The sequence below is a fragment of the Pinus tabuliformis genome, chromosome 3_2 (assembly GCF_031772625.1).
Source record: "Pinus tabuliformis cultivar Carrire ecotype Pingquan chromosome 3_2, CPIR1, whole genome shotgun sequence".
Lineage (NCBI taxonomy): Eukaryota > Viridiplantae > Streptophyta > Pinopsida > Pinales > Pinaceae > Pinus > Pinus tabuliformis.
In genome coordinates this window covers 36,794,886-36,810,638 of record NC_142302.1, presented here as the reverse complement: position 1 = coordinate 36,810,638, position 15,753 = coordinate 36,794,886, and the positions used below count along the sequence as shown (strand labels likewise).

At 37.2% G+C, this 15,753-nt stretch overlaps 1 long non-coding RNA gene across 1 annotated transcript; it reads left to right on the top strand.

The window, feature by feature from the left end:
• The first annotated feature begins 5,954 nt into the window (after positions 1 to 5,954).
• Positions 5,955 to 7,096, top strand: LOC149179697 (uncharacterized). Its single transcript, XR_016257402.1, has 3 exons — positions 5,955 to 6,231; positions 6,542 to 6,710; positions 6,854 to 7,096. It is a non-coding gene; the product is annotated as an uncharacterized LOC149179697 (long non-coding RNA).
• The last annotated feature ends 8,657 nt before the right edge of the window (positions 7,097 to 15,753 follow it).

Genomic DNA, 15,753 nt, shown 5'->3' with positions numbered 1-15,753 from the left:
TTTTCATACCATATATAACAAGGTATTTTCCTATAATCGTGGCAACAACTTACTTCCTTGTCTGCGTTACATGTATCTTAACATACATATATTTGTACACTGCCACAGGTGTCTAATAGTGGAAAATTTTACGTGGAAAACGTCTATGGGCATTTGATATTGGATCATGAGGCCGACTTACAGGACCTTGACTCTTGAGAGGAATATGTGTCAACGTAGAAATGAGGAGTACAAGGTTTGACCAACTAATGCCACGAATCTCCACGAGATTAATTATATGTCCGCTATAAATTTAGTAACTGAGTGTGGTTTAGATGTTAATGATTTGAAAGAGCATTCTATGGAAGATTTCTTTACTTTTAAAATACAAATGTATGAAAGTAGCTCAGATATGAATTTGGTATGTCCTAGGTTTTCAATGTAATATTATTGTAGAATTAGGTAAAGTAGCATGAATGAATTTGTGCTCTAAAATTAACTAGCAATCATTCAATAACAAATTTTCAAATTGCAAGCTGATCTTATTAGTTTTTCTTTAAAGATTGATATTGATCTATTTTAATCACAAATCTAAGAAGTGTTTAGAGTGATATAATTTCTTCTTACGTAAATTTTTTTATAATGCAAAATTTTAAAAAAATGTTTGCATCTCAAAGATAAAATTGACAAAAAAAATATAGCTCAAATATAAAATACTAACATTAATTGAAATGCTTAAAAATGTTTTAACCATGAAAATCTATTTCTTTTCATTGTACATATTAGTTGACATTGAAATATTTTACTTATGAAGTACATTGTTTATATTAATAAGTTCCTCCATGATTAATAAATTATGAAATTAAGAAATTATGGTTGATGCTTTGAGATGCCAAATTGATTATAGGTAAAATAGATGAAGTAAAAATATAAAATTGTTTTTTTTTTAATAATTTAATTATCAATTTTTGAAATATATCATACATTAAAAAATTGTAAATTTATAGATTTAAAATTTAATCAATAATGTTTCACATGATATATTTTAAAAAAAATTAATATATTCAAATGAGATTATAATAAATGAATTTATGAATTTACAAATGCTTATTTCATTTCATTTTATATGAATTTATTTTTGAAAAATTCATTACTTATTATTCATTTGTTTTTAAGATTTTGCACTATATTTTTGTTTTTTTTCATTAAAGAAACCTATAAAATAATAATTTATAGGGTTTATTAATCTAAGACTTCATATTCCTAGGGTATAATATTATTCATAAAGTTTATAATGTTAATATTTAGGCTATAAACCCTAAAGGGACTCATATTATAAATTTAGGGTATAATATTATTCATAAAGTTTATAATGTTAATATATACTTTTGTGTCAGTTTTGTCCCTGTGATAATGGTATATTGCATATGGTTTCGGTGAATGGTTGTGTGCTGGACCTGGTCTAGGGGAAACTCAAGGCTCTACTGCTCTTTTTTTCTCTAACATACATCTCTATTGCTCGAATTAATTATAGATGGGATTCACCTAGCCCATTCTGGGATTTTTCCTCTGGATGCTTCAGTCTATCAGTATAGGCCCAATTGCAGGTAGTGGTGGAGCAATGGTAGGCGCGAGACTATAACTCCTTATTGGTCACCTGTCAACAACAAGATTTTGATCTGGCCCCTTATTTTGTTGGTTTCTTATGCAATTTTGTTGGCAGGTGTTCAGGGTTGGAGTGACCCCCAAAAGTGTCTTTCCCCTGAGCCTAGATTATGTTTGGGTCATCCTCGAGATATCGAGATAGCCAATTATTTGACTTACAGGTGCAACAATATGGTTCGTGCCTCTGGTAAGGGAAGGGATGGCTGGGGAGGCTGTAGTCGCGAGAAACAGAGGAAAGCATCCCCTTCTAAGGCCAGTCAACCTAGCTCATCTAGGGGGATTGTGCATGGGCGTAAATTGACATCTAGAATTATCCAGGAAACCACCTAGGTGTATCATTCAGGCAGTTCGACCCTGGTTAAACAACTCATAGCAGATTGGGAAGAGGAGATTAAATAGACATAGGAAAGTTTGGAAATTGATCTAGACGAGTGAAAAAAATTGATTCTTGACTCTGGCCATACGCACGGAAGATCCACCCAATACAAGCAAACAATCCACTTATATTGGATGATGAAGAGCCTTCTGGCTAAAGCCTTGGAGCAGTTCCCAACAAGCATGCATATGTCATCCCATGGGCACTCAGATTATACTAAAGAGTTTCAAAAGATCCAATTTCAATTGTAGCAACAAAATGGACGCCTCAGCTGCATTGAGAAGCACATCCCATGTATTCCTCACACGGAGCTGCCAGGATCTACTGTGAAAGACCTTGCTCTTGTTGATTTAGCTGACGATGAGTAGAGTGACAGTGCACCCTTGGTTGTAGTTTTGTATGAAGCAGTTTCAAAATTTTAGGAATGTTATCAGTTATGTTTATAGGTATCTAGCTAGTAGGAAGAACAAAGACTCTCAGAGATATATAGTGTGGCTAGTAAGACTTGTTATTTTTTGTTTCTGGATGACTTACTTCACTGTCAGGTGGTCAACAGACCTGGTTTCCCTCTAGGCAGGTTGAGGCCACCTAATCTTCTAACATGCGGACATAACCTGCTTTTTTGATAAAAAAATTAATGGAAAAGACCTACCAACCTTACAAAAAAAATTATTCCCTTGGGTTTATATTATCAATCGTTGGGTTTTTAATCCCTTGGGTTTTTAGTATTAATCCCTTGGGTTTATAATATCAATCTCTTTAGGGTTTATATACACTTGCATTTATAATATTAATCCCTTGGGGATTTAATATTATTCCCTTGGGTTTATAATACCTTTGGGTTTTAGAATTAATCCCTTGGTTTTTTTATTCCCTTCGGTATCTAATATCAATCCCTTGGCTTTATTTGGTTCATATTCCTAGGGTATAATATTATTCATAGGGTTTATAATATTAATCCTAGGGTTTAATATAAATCTCTTTGGTTTACAATTATGGTCATCCATGGTCAATGATGGTCCAATGTCACAATGTGCCAAATATTTTCTCAATATGAAAATAAACCATGGTCAACCATGGCCCAATGTCACATTGTGACAAACATCGCCTCAGTATGAAAATCAATGATGGTAAATCATGGTCAAACATGTTTGTTTTAGGGTTTATAATATTTATCTTAGGGTTTTTATACCTTGGGTTTAATATTATTCCCTTGCAATGAGCCACTATAGATATTGGAGACAGAGAGGTAGGGCTTGACATTTACAACTATATCAAGAGTGAAATCAATAGATAGTTTGTAGATTTCACCACCTTTTTCTTTTCAACGTTATGCAAAAATGCAAGACAATGCAAGAAGAGATTGGTTGGAAAGTGTGAATGGTCGTGATCATTATCTTGTTGATTTGAATTAGTGCAACTTTTGTCATCAGTCTAGGTGTGTTTTGGAAGAGACTAGCGTTTAATAATTGTGTTTCAGTGGAGTTTTTAAAGTTGAATTCTCTATCAACCACATTTTTTATTAAATGTTAATTTCATAAATACTTCATTTTAATTTATTAAATGATTATTAATATAATTGTTGTTATTATCTTTAATTATTATTTAATATGATAGTAATAATATAATATTAATGATTATTAATATGGTTTTATATTTATATTAATATTATTGATAATAACATTAATTCTTAATATTATCGATAATTGATATATGTGTTTGATATAGGTTTATTAATCTTTATCAACCACATTTATTAATGTGATTGTACTAATTTATATATTTTATAATTATAAAAACATTCAAATTTCTAATAATTTTATATATTATATATATAAATTTTAAATTTTAAAATAAAATTATTTTTAGAGAAAAAGAAAAATTAGTGAATTATTATTTTTTAAATATTAACTCTTAAAATTCCTCGTACTAAATTCATATGTAGTCAAAAATTTATAATCAATAAAAAATAGTGAAACATAGATTTTAAACCACAAAAATCTCAACCAAATTTTTTTATTCCGACAAAAAAATCTCCAAAAACAACAACGGGATTATATCTCCGTACATAAAACCAATGCAACTGACTCCTCACACATTAACACCAGTACTAATGCTTTAACTTGCATAATTCAATTGGAATGACCCTTTCTTTTTATTGTGACGTCAATAATCCCTCCAATTATAGGACCATCATGATAAACCCTTTGTTTGCAAAGCTCTTTGGAAGCATGCTAGAAAACAAAAATAGCAAGTGGGTAGAGGAAAGAGATAAGCATGCTAAAGGGAAAGCAGGTTTTAGACCTAAGCATTCTACAGTTGATCATTGCATAACTTTAAGGCACATCATTGAAAAAGTTTGGGAGAAAAAGGAAGAAGTCTTTTGTTGCTTTGTTGATTTCAGAAAAGCATTTGACTCGGTTCCTAGGGATAAACTTTGGCAGAGAATCGAGGAACTTGGGGTTCCTAAACATTTGAGAGCAGTTGTGCATAGGCTGTATGAAAAGGTGAAAGTCAAAATTTGAACTTCAGCAGGCATTTCTGAAAGTTTTAGAAGCAATATTGGGGTCAAGCAAGGTTGCCCACTGTCTCCTACCCTTTCTGGTTTATATATCGACAAGCTTGAGGAGTGGTTATATTCGCAACGGGGTGATGGTATCTATTTGTGCAAGTTTGTTATAAGGCTTCTTTTGTATGCAGATAACCTTATTTTGATTGCTAAATCGACTCTTGGTTTGCAAGAGCACTTACTATCCCTTGAGCATTTTTGTGGAAGTGTGGGGATGCAAGTCAATATCAGCAAAATGAAAGTAGTGGTCTTCTCTAACAAAAGAAAACATAACCAACATAAGTTGTACTTTGAAGACAACATTCTAAAAGAAGTTGCGGATTACAAATACCTCGGAATTGACTTCAACAAAAATTTAAGTTGGAATGGTTGTAGAAAGAAAAGAACTTTGGGGGGTTGGAAAACATTTTATGCTTTTCAAAATAGGTGTAGAGAGGTAGAGTTATGGGAATGGAAGACCACTCAAACTCTTTTTGGGCTTCTAGTGATTCCGAAGATTCTCTTTGGTTGTGAACTGTGGGCTAGCAGTACCTCTGACATGCAGTGGAGACAAATTGAGAAAATTCAAAAGTGTTTGATTATAAACAAATTTAAAATTAAAAGTGCAGTTCCTTATGATATCTTGTTAAGTGAAACAGGGACTGCTCCTATTGAAGCAATTGCTATGGTGCGAGTCATAAGGTATTTAAAAAAAATTGAGCAAATGGAAGATGGTAGATGGCCTAAGGTTGTGTTTAATGATAGATTGTGTAAGAGCAAAAAAACTTGAATGCAACAAAATAACAAATGGTTTAGTAAATGGGGTATTTGCTTGAATGCGTGTCCCATAAACAACAGAGATAAAAGCTTTTGTTATGGAAAAGTTCCACAAACGTACTTGGGACAAGAAGCTAGGAAGAAAGAAAAATTACTATATTGAAGTGTTTAATCCCACTCATAATCATCAACCAAAAGCATACATTGAGGCAACTATCTCTTAGAGAGCCAAAATTCTTATTGCTCAGTTAAGGACTAATTCTCTCAACTTCGTTGTGAAACAAGGCACTGGAAAAGGCCTAAGGAAGTGTGGGAGGAAAGGGTATGCATTTTTTGTTCTTCCGGAAAAATGGAAACAGAAAAACATTTCATTTTAGAATGTGAGGCCTTTAAAGACAACCGGGAAAGTTATGTAGATATGCTGGCAGCGAGCTCTTGGGATAATCTATTTAGCGAGGGGTTTGTCAAGAAGCTGGGAGCATTTATTGTGAAGCTTCACAGAAAAAGGGCCGAATACATCAAGGAGATGAAGAAGCAATCTGTCCCATAGACTATCTTTAGCCTCGTAGACATTAAAATAATTTCTTTCTTCTTTCTTTTAATTTTAAGGAGAACATATATGCACTTAATCGTGTATTCAACCATTTAGGATGCCACTGGTTATTGGGGTGGCCATGCAATGGCTTTGACCAGCTGGACAATGTTTTTGCAAGGACCATCGGTTCTCCAACATCAGCACTTGGTATCCAATCCAATTTATCATGGAAGTAGGTTTTCAACATGGGCAAAGATGGTTCAGCCAATGCCTGAAAATCAGCACACTCTGAAAGCAACGGCGGGGGCAGTAGGAGGTGGCATGCCGCCGGAACATCACTGAAGACGGAAGGTTTCTCTCTACTATATACATACCCTTCTATCCAGGCCCCCGGACGAATGAACATTCCTGTATTATTAGTTCTTTAATCATTTTTTCGAATATGACATGATCTGTGTTTCTGTTTTCTTTTCTATTGTGATTGGACACAGTTATTTTATGTTGTTTGCATACAATAATTCAAAGATGATTGTAATAGAAGTTGGTAACGTACTATTATCCAAAGATGCTTGCTGTAGAAGTTTTGAAGGATCAATTCATAATTGCAATTAGTTGATTTCTTTCAATAATTGCATTATGAATGATGCCATTTCCTCTCTAGTTACAATCCAGGTGTACCATCTTCAATTAAAGCTGATGCTCCATCAAACATTGAGGATGAGAGAATGAAAGAATAGGAGATGGAAGTTCGCTGGTGTTTGCAATGATGGAGAATCAGTGATTCAAAAATTTCAAATTTGAATAAGCTTGAGCTGTAGATTCAGCAAATGGTAAGAAATTTTAAACATTTGAAGTTTTATTTATTTGCATTGGTTACCGTTATTGTGGATATGCGCTTTGATATCTTGTTCACATAAGTTATAACACCTTATTACATTTTATTGATTGAGTATGTCTGTGTTTCATGTTTCAGTAGAACATGTAAGTGATGGGATTTAGGGCAAAGCAATAGAATCTCCAGAATAATAATGACCTTACTGCAATGGAGGTGGAACGCAGCAGCAAAATCAGAAGCAGAGATGGTTCCTTGGCAAAGCCTTTAAGTGGATGCGATGATCAAGAAGAAGGGATAAAGTTCCCCATTAAAGGTCAAAAGGCATTGTTGAACCTCCAGAAAACACTGTTTTTGGAGTGAATGAAATGTCAGATTGCATATGAATAGGTAATCTTATTCTTTCTGATGTTGCATATGCATTTACTTCTCTATTATTTATACTGCATTACAAATGATTTCTTTTGGTTTGGAAAAAAAAGGGCTTTCATTAATTTACAGAGCAGTTGTAGATTACCACCCCCCACTATTGTTTTGGCGTTAGTAATAATTCAAATAGTTAGGGCTCCTGGCAAACAAGGGAATATTGTCACCTAACTTCTGATTGCTTACTGACAATAATGTATGGATTTGAATATCAATCAAATAACAGAAAACCATCACCGATTACTGGGGACTGACCATCATTCGGAAAAATCATATAAACTGTATTGTCTATGTGCCAAACTTCAAACAAAACTAAGCTCTATAAACCACAGGTTTTTGCACCTATCAATTTAGTAAGAAAGAAAGAATGAGAGATTTCACTTTTGTCCAGAAAACAACAAAAAACAAAGCAATGTGCAAACATGGAGCCAGGCTGTGCTTCCCTGAATCAACCCCCCTAGAAAGTTTGCTTTTGGGGCCTCTGGCTTGCAGTATAGTTGGCAAAATCCCTCCCTTGTGAGAGTGCTGAGAGCTACAATTTTCTCATAAATTTTGTCTAGCATTGCTTTTTGGCTCTACACCTCTAGCTCTGAGATCATGTTGGCCAGATAGCCAAAGCCAATTTGGAATCTCTTGTCAACATGATGTTTCTGTCTGATTTATTCCCAGCTCTGTCCTTACTTTTGATCTGCTGCAAATGTCTATGAAGTTAATGAAACTTTCCTCCACATATTGCTAAGTTGGTGAACGGGGCAGTAATGCCATTAGGAATCAAGGAGATATTTCCCTTAAGTCAGTCCTGAACCTCTTCTTGCATTTTTTGTGTTAAAATCTATACATTTTTCTTCATCCATGAAGTTCTCAGATTTGGAGAGCTTCAAATTTATTTCTGCCCTAGGAAGAAGGAGGACCTTTTGCATTGTTGGTCTTGGCATGAATATGTTTTGGCAACAATGTAATGAGAACCTTCTAGTATGGTTTTGACAAATTTGCATTAGATATTGGCTTCAAACCTCACAATCATAAAGGAGAGAAGGTGCAACTAAAGTATGGAAGAGTGAAATCTTGGTGTATGCTGAATCATGATGGTTTGATAATCTATTAGGGCATTTTGATCTCTAAACATGTAGATGGGATGGATGATCTATGAGGTCAAGGAGGGTGGAAAGGCTGGAGAGGTCATCTAGTTAAAAAGATTCACAATGTGGACTTCTAAAACAGTCAAGCTATGTTTGAGGAACTCAACCTTCAAGTTCTCAACATTTTGAGATTTTTTTATTAAAGTTCATTCATGACTTGCAGGATCACGGGGTCAATAAAGAAACAAGTCACGACATGTAGAAGGACTCAGATCAATAGTGATGAGTGGTTTGTTGCAGATAGTGTTGTTATTGACGACAACAAGTGTCATTGATGTCAAAGGGGATGTTCAAAACTGCAGTAGTGTATTTCATGAGTTAAAGAAAGCAGGATGACAGCTAGATATCTTGCATGCCCTTATTAGGTGAAGTCAAAAGAGGTATGAAGTTTATTGAGTTTTTCACAAAGTTATGATGCCCTAATTATCCTATAAACAAATGGTTGGGTAGTCCTCGTTAAGAGCTTTCCAATGGTATATCCCACTCTAAAAAACTCTTTCTGGATGAGAAATTATGGTCATTTGAAAATCAACACTTGTAAAGGACCAAAAACTATTGGGAGATGCCCCCCCAACATTAATATGTTAAACAATGCGCTAACTCCTGGGTAGATCAATAGCTAATTAATTAAATCCTCCACAGATGATGACTAGACATGCACAAATTTTAACATGATTAAAGAGTGCTCACATTGCTCAGATCGAATGGTAGATATATGCCAACATGTGCACTGGTTAACTGAAGTAGTCCCGCCACAGTGGTTAATCCTGGTATGACACACGACGGTGTTTGATTGGATAATTTGGTTATGACGTGGCCCCCTATGAACATTCACCCATGACGTAGTAGCATGGATGACACCTGGTAGCATTTGATTGGATGATGTGGCATGTTTTGGTTGGACAAGGTGATGTCAGCGGGATGATGTTGCACCTCCAGGGTTTCCATGCGGTAGGTCCAAATGACAACTTTTGGTTGGTCAAACGGTTAAAAATTGGTGACACGTGGCACCCCTCACTGGTTTCCATGTGGCATGTGTGAAAATTTGAAGACCCAAATCCCTACTGTAGTAAACTAATATTACTTCTCCTACTTGTTAATTCATGCAAGTTATTTACTGTGTTACACATATCGAAGTAAATATGACTGCAACCTTCACTAATTAAATTATACACAGAAAGAAGAACTAACTTGCAAGAAGAAATAACCACACACACAATTGACACCATTGTTTTTGGACAAATGTCCCTAGCAAAACCCATTGCAGGAAAACTGGTGCAGTAGCTGAGGGTTTGTATTATTATGCAGTAGTTTTTGAATACAATCTTTGGATGCCTTACTGGATATCCGATACAGAGAATCTAACTGTCAGATAAATTAGTGAGAAATACCTCACACTATCTCTAGCGAACTAACATTGATCCAGACCCTAGATGGCTAGCCCCACGCTGGCTTTGCGCAGCCTCTCTGGGGTTTGCGTCACCTCTTCCATGGATCTTCTACTATCTGGAACTTCGTTCCTCTGGCCCTCTGGTCTCACACCCCGACTTTTGGCTCTGGAACTTGACTTCCCAGCTGAATCTCGGACTCCCTCTGAAGCTCTGTACTGCCTCTGCGTGGCATTGCACTGCCTCTTTTGGATCTCTATCTACCTTCTCTGCAATGTATCCTCGGTTCAGGAAACTCTCTAACCGGAAAACTATACTTGCCCCTCACTGCAAGAAATCTCCTCGATGACTTCTCTGGCAACTGCTGAGCTGCTCTCTTGAGAAATCAATCTCTTGATCTCACTTGATGTGTCTTCCAAATGCCCATCGAAGTCCTTATAATGTTCTTGTTGAGTAATCAACAGTCCAGATTAAATTCTAATCAATGGTTCAGATCATATTGACTCGATCTCTATCTTTTTCTAGAAGATTCACACCCAGTTTTATTAATACCCTTTAATTATTTTAATTTCCTAAGTTTAGACTTAGGCATCCATTAAAAATAATTAATTATTTTAATAAAACTGTCTCTGGGTGGAATTTCCCAAAACGATTTCTGGGTATTCTGGAATACATGTGTCCTAGCCTCCCTGAAAATTTTGAGGCTTAGAGCACATCCAATGCTACCAGAAATCAATACTCCCTCTTAGCGAGGAATGTGCTCTAATAATGCAACATGCTGAAACATCACCTTGACTCTATAACATCTCCCTCTGCGATGCTGATGTCTGACATCATTGCCCATTAACTATTGTGCAAATTTTGCATCTGTGCTACTGCTGACTTTGTATGTTGCTGCCAACTGCATCTGTACTGCAACTCTGTTGTTGTTGCAACACAAAAAAATCCAAAATACTGAACCAAAGGTGTTCAACGTGATGCATCTGCTGTTGGAGTTCTGACTGATGTTAGTCTTTGCGCTGACCCTCTGAAGTCTCTATGTTGCTGCTGACTCTACACTGTACCAATTGCACTGCTGCCAACTCTGCTTTGTGCTACTTAGTCTCTGGCACTCTTAGCCAATGCAACTGTCACTCCGACATTCCTCTGCACCAACTGACACTGGTCCATCCTACTACTTCTGATATGGGCTCCCATAGCAAGGTATTGATCCAAGAGGTGGATTCCTCAAGGATCCTGCCCATTTGCAGTTCTTTCGAACTACAGTACTAGATCACCCCACCTCTCCCTTGGAGGTATCTGGGCAATCATGGCAAACTCCTCCTCCTCAATCCTTGCGGTTGCAGCCTGTGGATCATGTTTCTCGTCCTTGTCCTTCTTCTTGAGATGACACTGCGTAGTGTAGTGACCACATTTACCACATCAGAAACATTTGATTTTAGAGATGTCCTTCTTCTGCCTCCTCTGCTCCTGTTGCCCCTTTGATGCAAGGGCTACATTCTCCACCTCCTCCTTGGGCTTCGTCCCACTGTTGCTGCTGCCATCAAGTTTGCACTTGACTAAGTCTCACCTCATCTCTTCCTGTTGAAGAGCGGCCCACATCCCTTCCCAATCCGGTAGTTTTTCTCTGCCCAGGATACTCTGGACAAATACTTGCCATTCTTCTGAGACTGAATTTAGGGCCAACCTCACCATCTCTATAGGTTGAGGCGCTGATCCTACAACTGCCAATTGATTTCGGACTTTGTGAAGCTTCGATGGGAACGGATCAATGCGTTCCCCCTTCTGCATCCTTATGGATGTCATTTTCTCCTCCAAGTACATCTTCCACTGCTCAGAAGATCCTTGATACAACGTAGCCAAGGCATCCCACATCTCTTTGGCCATTCCTTTGCCAGCAATGTGACATACAACGTGATCCCTCACTCTGTCGACGATCAACCGCTTGGCCTTCACCATCTCAGCCTTGTACTTCTTGAGTGGATCTGCATCGACGGGTACAACTACCACACTATCGACATATGCTTTGAGATCATGCTCATCTAGAAGGCAAGAGATCCTAGCCTTCTAGATCACATAGTTCGATGCTCCGTCCAATCAATCTTGATCTCTCAGCCCATTAGCTGCCATCTCTGCCAATAAAATTCGAACTGATCACTCTCTCCTCTACGTAGCTGCTAGGTTGGCCTACACACTCCCTGTGGGGGTTAGTAGATCTGCTCCTCGCTATTGTTGCTTAGCAACTAAGAAATAGAATTCCTTGGCTCGGAATTCACTGAGGAAGAAATTCCCTCAAAAGGTGTCTTCTTCCTTCTTTTGACGCTTTTCTAACCCAGCAAACGCTACAAAAAACAACGTCCCACCTGAAGATTGCTTTGCGTTGAATCCGCTGTTGTGCTGCTCCCTTTGCCACAGACAAATTACGAATTGGAAATCTTACCTCTCTATCAACTCACTCAGAGAGAGATTTTCCTTGAGAATCTTGCCCTCCTGGCCTGGATTGCGCAATCCCTCTAGGGATTTGATCTGTTGCCTATGCAACACTTCCTTTTCCCTCCTCTTCAATGCTAGGCTCTTCTGATCTGCTCTCTTGCTTCGCTTGCCCTCTGATACCATGTGAAATTTGGAGACCCAAATCCCTACTTCAGCAAATTGATATTGCTTCTCCTACTTGTTAATTCATGCAAGTTATTTACTGCGTTACATTGTAAATATCGAAATAAATACAACTGCAACCTTCACTAATTAAATTATATGCGGAAGCAAGAAGTGAGCAAGAAGAAATAACCACACACATAATTGACACCGTTGTTTTTGGACAAATGTCCCCCGAAAAACCCAATGCGGGAAAACCGGTGCAACAAATGAGGGTTTGTATTATTATGCAATAGTTTCTGAATACAATCTTTGGATGCCTTACTGGCTATCCGATACAGAGAATCTGACTGGCAGAGGAATTAGTGAGAAATACGTCACACTATCACTGGCGAACCGACACCGATCCAGGCCCTCGATGCTTGGCCCCACATTGGCTTTGCGCAACCTCTGTGTCAGCCTACGCAGATCTACGTCAACATATCTAGGGTCTACGTCACGTCTTCCATGGATTTTATGTTGTCTCGAACTTCGTTCCTCTGGCCGTCCGGTCTCACACCCCGACTTCTGGCTCTAGAACTTGACTTCCCAGTTGAATCTCAGACTCCCTCTAAAGCTCTGCGCTGCCTCTGCGTGGCACTGCGCTGCCTCTTCTGGATATTTCTTTGACTTCTTTGCAATGTATCCCCTGATCAAGAAACTCTCCAACTAGAAAACTATCCCTGCCCCTCATTGCAAGAAATATCCTCGATGTCTTCTCTGGAAACTGCTACGTTGCTCTCTTGATCTCACTTGATGTGTCTTCCAAATGCCCATCGAAGTCCTTCTTATAATCTTCTTGTTGAGTAATCAACGACCCATATTAAATTCTAATCAATGACTTAGATCATATTGACTCGATCTCCGTCTTTTTCTAGAAGATTCACACCTAGTTTTATTAATACCCTTTAATTATTTTAATTTCCTAAGTTTAGACTTAGGCATCCATTAAAAATAATTAATTATTTTAATTATTTTAATAGAACTATCTCCAGGTGGAACTTCCGACAACTATTTCTGGGTATTCTAGAATACATGTGTCCTAGCCTCCTTGCAAATTTTGAGGCTTAGAGCACATCTGATGCTACCATAAATCAATATCATGATGACATCATGCTGACGTCACATGCAGATGACCATGGACCCCTAGGTCAGGGTCACATGGAAAGGTAATATGAGGCTGAGTGCAAATTTTAGGTAAGGTCATATGGTCATGGTTCTATCGTTTGTGGGGCTAAGCCCCAGGTTATACGCACATCAAATTTTTGAATGAGAATTATATGAATTTGTGGTCAGCGTCGAGGTCGGTCGAGACAACACCCACGCATATATATATATATATATATATATATATATATATATATATATATATATATATATATATATATATATATATATATATTAGCACGATTCCATCCAAATATCAATCAACCGGAACAAAATATGAAATCCTATTTGTGGTTTGTGGTGAGCTTGAGGTGGTAGCACAATTGATCTATTGCGTATTAATTAATGGTTCAAGTTCTCAAGCATGTTTTTTTTACATGTGTGTGTGGTATTTCCATTGAAACCAGTTTTTGTTGTTCAGGTTCCAAGCTTAGTATATGTGATAGCACCACACCCACGAATCACGACTCCATGATCAGGTCAGTTGGTTATATGATATGGTTTGTACAGTTCAGGTCGTGGGTTCGAGCCTGGGGAGACTCGTTCAATTTTTTTTGTAGAAGGGTTATTGGTGCACCTGTTTTGTTCATTTTGTTGAACACTTAAAATTTTTCGATGCCCATAAATTGTTGTTTTGTAGGATGCATCTAGAATAATCCATTTTGTAGAAGAATTAATTGTTTATATAGTCTTAGATATTTTTTGGAGGTTTCTAGGCTCATTTTAAGTCCAATTTGGATTCTGGAAGAAGCATGATGATCAGAGTTAATGGTGAACAATCCTAGAGGCATGAAGAGTCTTGATGATGTATTTTTGATGTTTAGAATCCATCTTATGTGTTTTGAGAGCTTATGAGCAAGTTATAGTTGATGTTGAGTTTATGGCAAGAACAAGTTTCGCAAAGGGTTTTATGTGACCAAATTAATGAGTAGGTTGGAATAGAGTTTGGACAAGGTATGACAAATTGTTGATAGCAGTGTTACAACAACAATTTGTTTAGTTTAAATATTTATATTGATTAAAGAAGCAGGTGGATTCAGTTTGAAAGATTTTGAAAAGAGGTCCACAAGAAGTTGGAGAAGGAGGTGGGTGCCTCAATCAATTCGAAGCCTAGAGTTTTGAAAATGTAACTATGTTCGGTCTTCATAATTGTCATTGTTCTCATGTCATTATGTATATATTATGTATCTATCAAAAGAAGAAATAAAATTAATATTTTTCAAGCATGGGTTTCATGCTCCATTTAAGTGGTCATCTAGGTCAAGCATGCATTTCATGCTCCTAGGATTTGTCAAGTCAATAAGAGATGTGTCATGAGTCAAGAGAGTCTTTTTCCTATGTATAAGACCCTATTGGGCAATTTGTAACAAGAAAAGAAGAATTAGTTTTTAGTAGTAATTGTCAATATTGACCTCCAAGACCAAGTCGGCCTAGAAGAGGCTATTTGAGCCCTTGAAAAGGGTATAAATACAAGTGATTTTGACCTTATTATAAACCCTTAACACAAGAAGTTTGATCTGCAATAGAAGAGTGTGAAATTGAAGGAATAAGCCAAGAATGTCAAACGAGGGAGAAGCTGAAGCGAGGAAGAAGGAAAATAGAAGTTCTGACCTAGTTTCTGGCCTATTTTCTATCACACGTGCGAAATTCTGAGATGCTGCAAGGGGCCGAAATTGCAGACCTACTGCAGGTTTGAAATTTAGATGTTGGGGGCCAAAATTTTGAGTTTGTAGCAGTTCTGGAAGGGTTTGACCTTTGTTGACTTGGTTTGACTTTGACTAGTTGGAAGGGTTTTTGTTGGAGCGCTGATTTGTGTTGGAATTTCTAAGTCTAACCCATTAGAAATCCTTCATGTACTTTCTGATTTATTCCTACCTACTTGTTCTGTTAATTAACAAGTTATTTACCATGTAAATACTGGAAATAAATACAAGTATATGCTCAACACATTACAGATCATCAACTGAAGGAAACAAAAACAAGCACACAAGTGACACAGTTGTTTTTGGACTAATGTCCCCGGAAAAACCCAATGCGGGAAAGCCGGTGCAGCTATCTGAGGGTTTGATTTATTAAGCAATTTTAGAATACAATTTGGGTGCCAAATCTGGCTCACCCAATAAAGAAAAATCTCAGCAGTAGTACCTCTCTACTCGAAAGCAGATATTCAAGATGAAACCCCAGATAAACACTCCGGCAGCTACACAGTTCCAATCTGCCCCACAAAACCCCAACGTCAGCCTCTCTCTGGCCCAATGTTAGCCCAACGTCACCCTGGCTTAGCCTG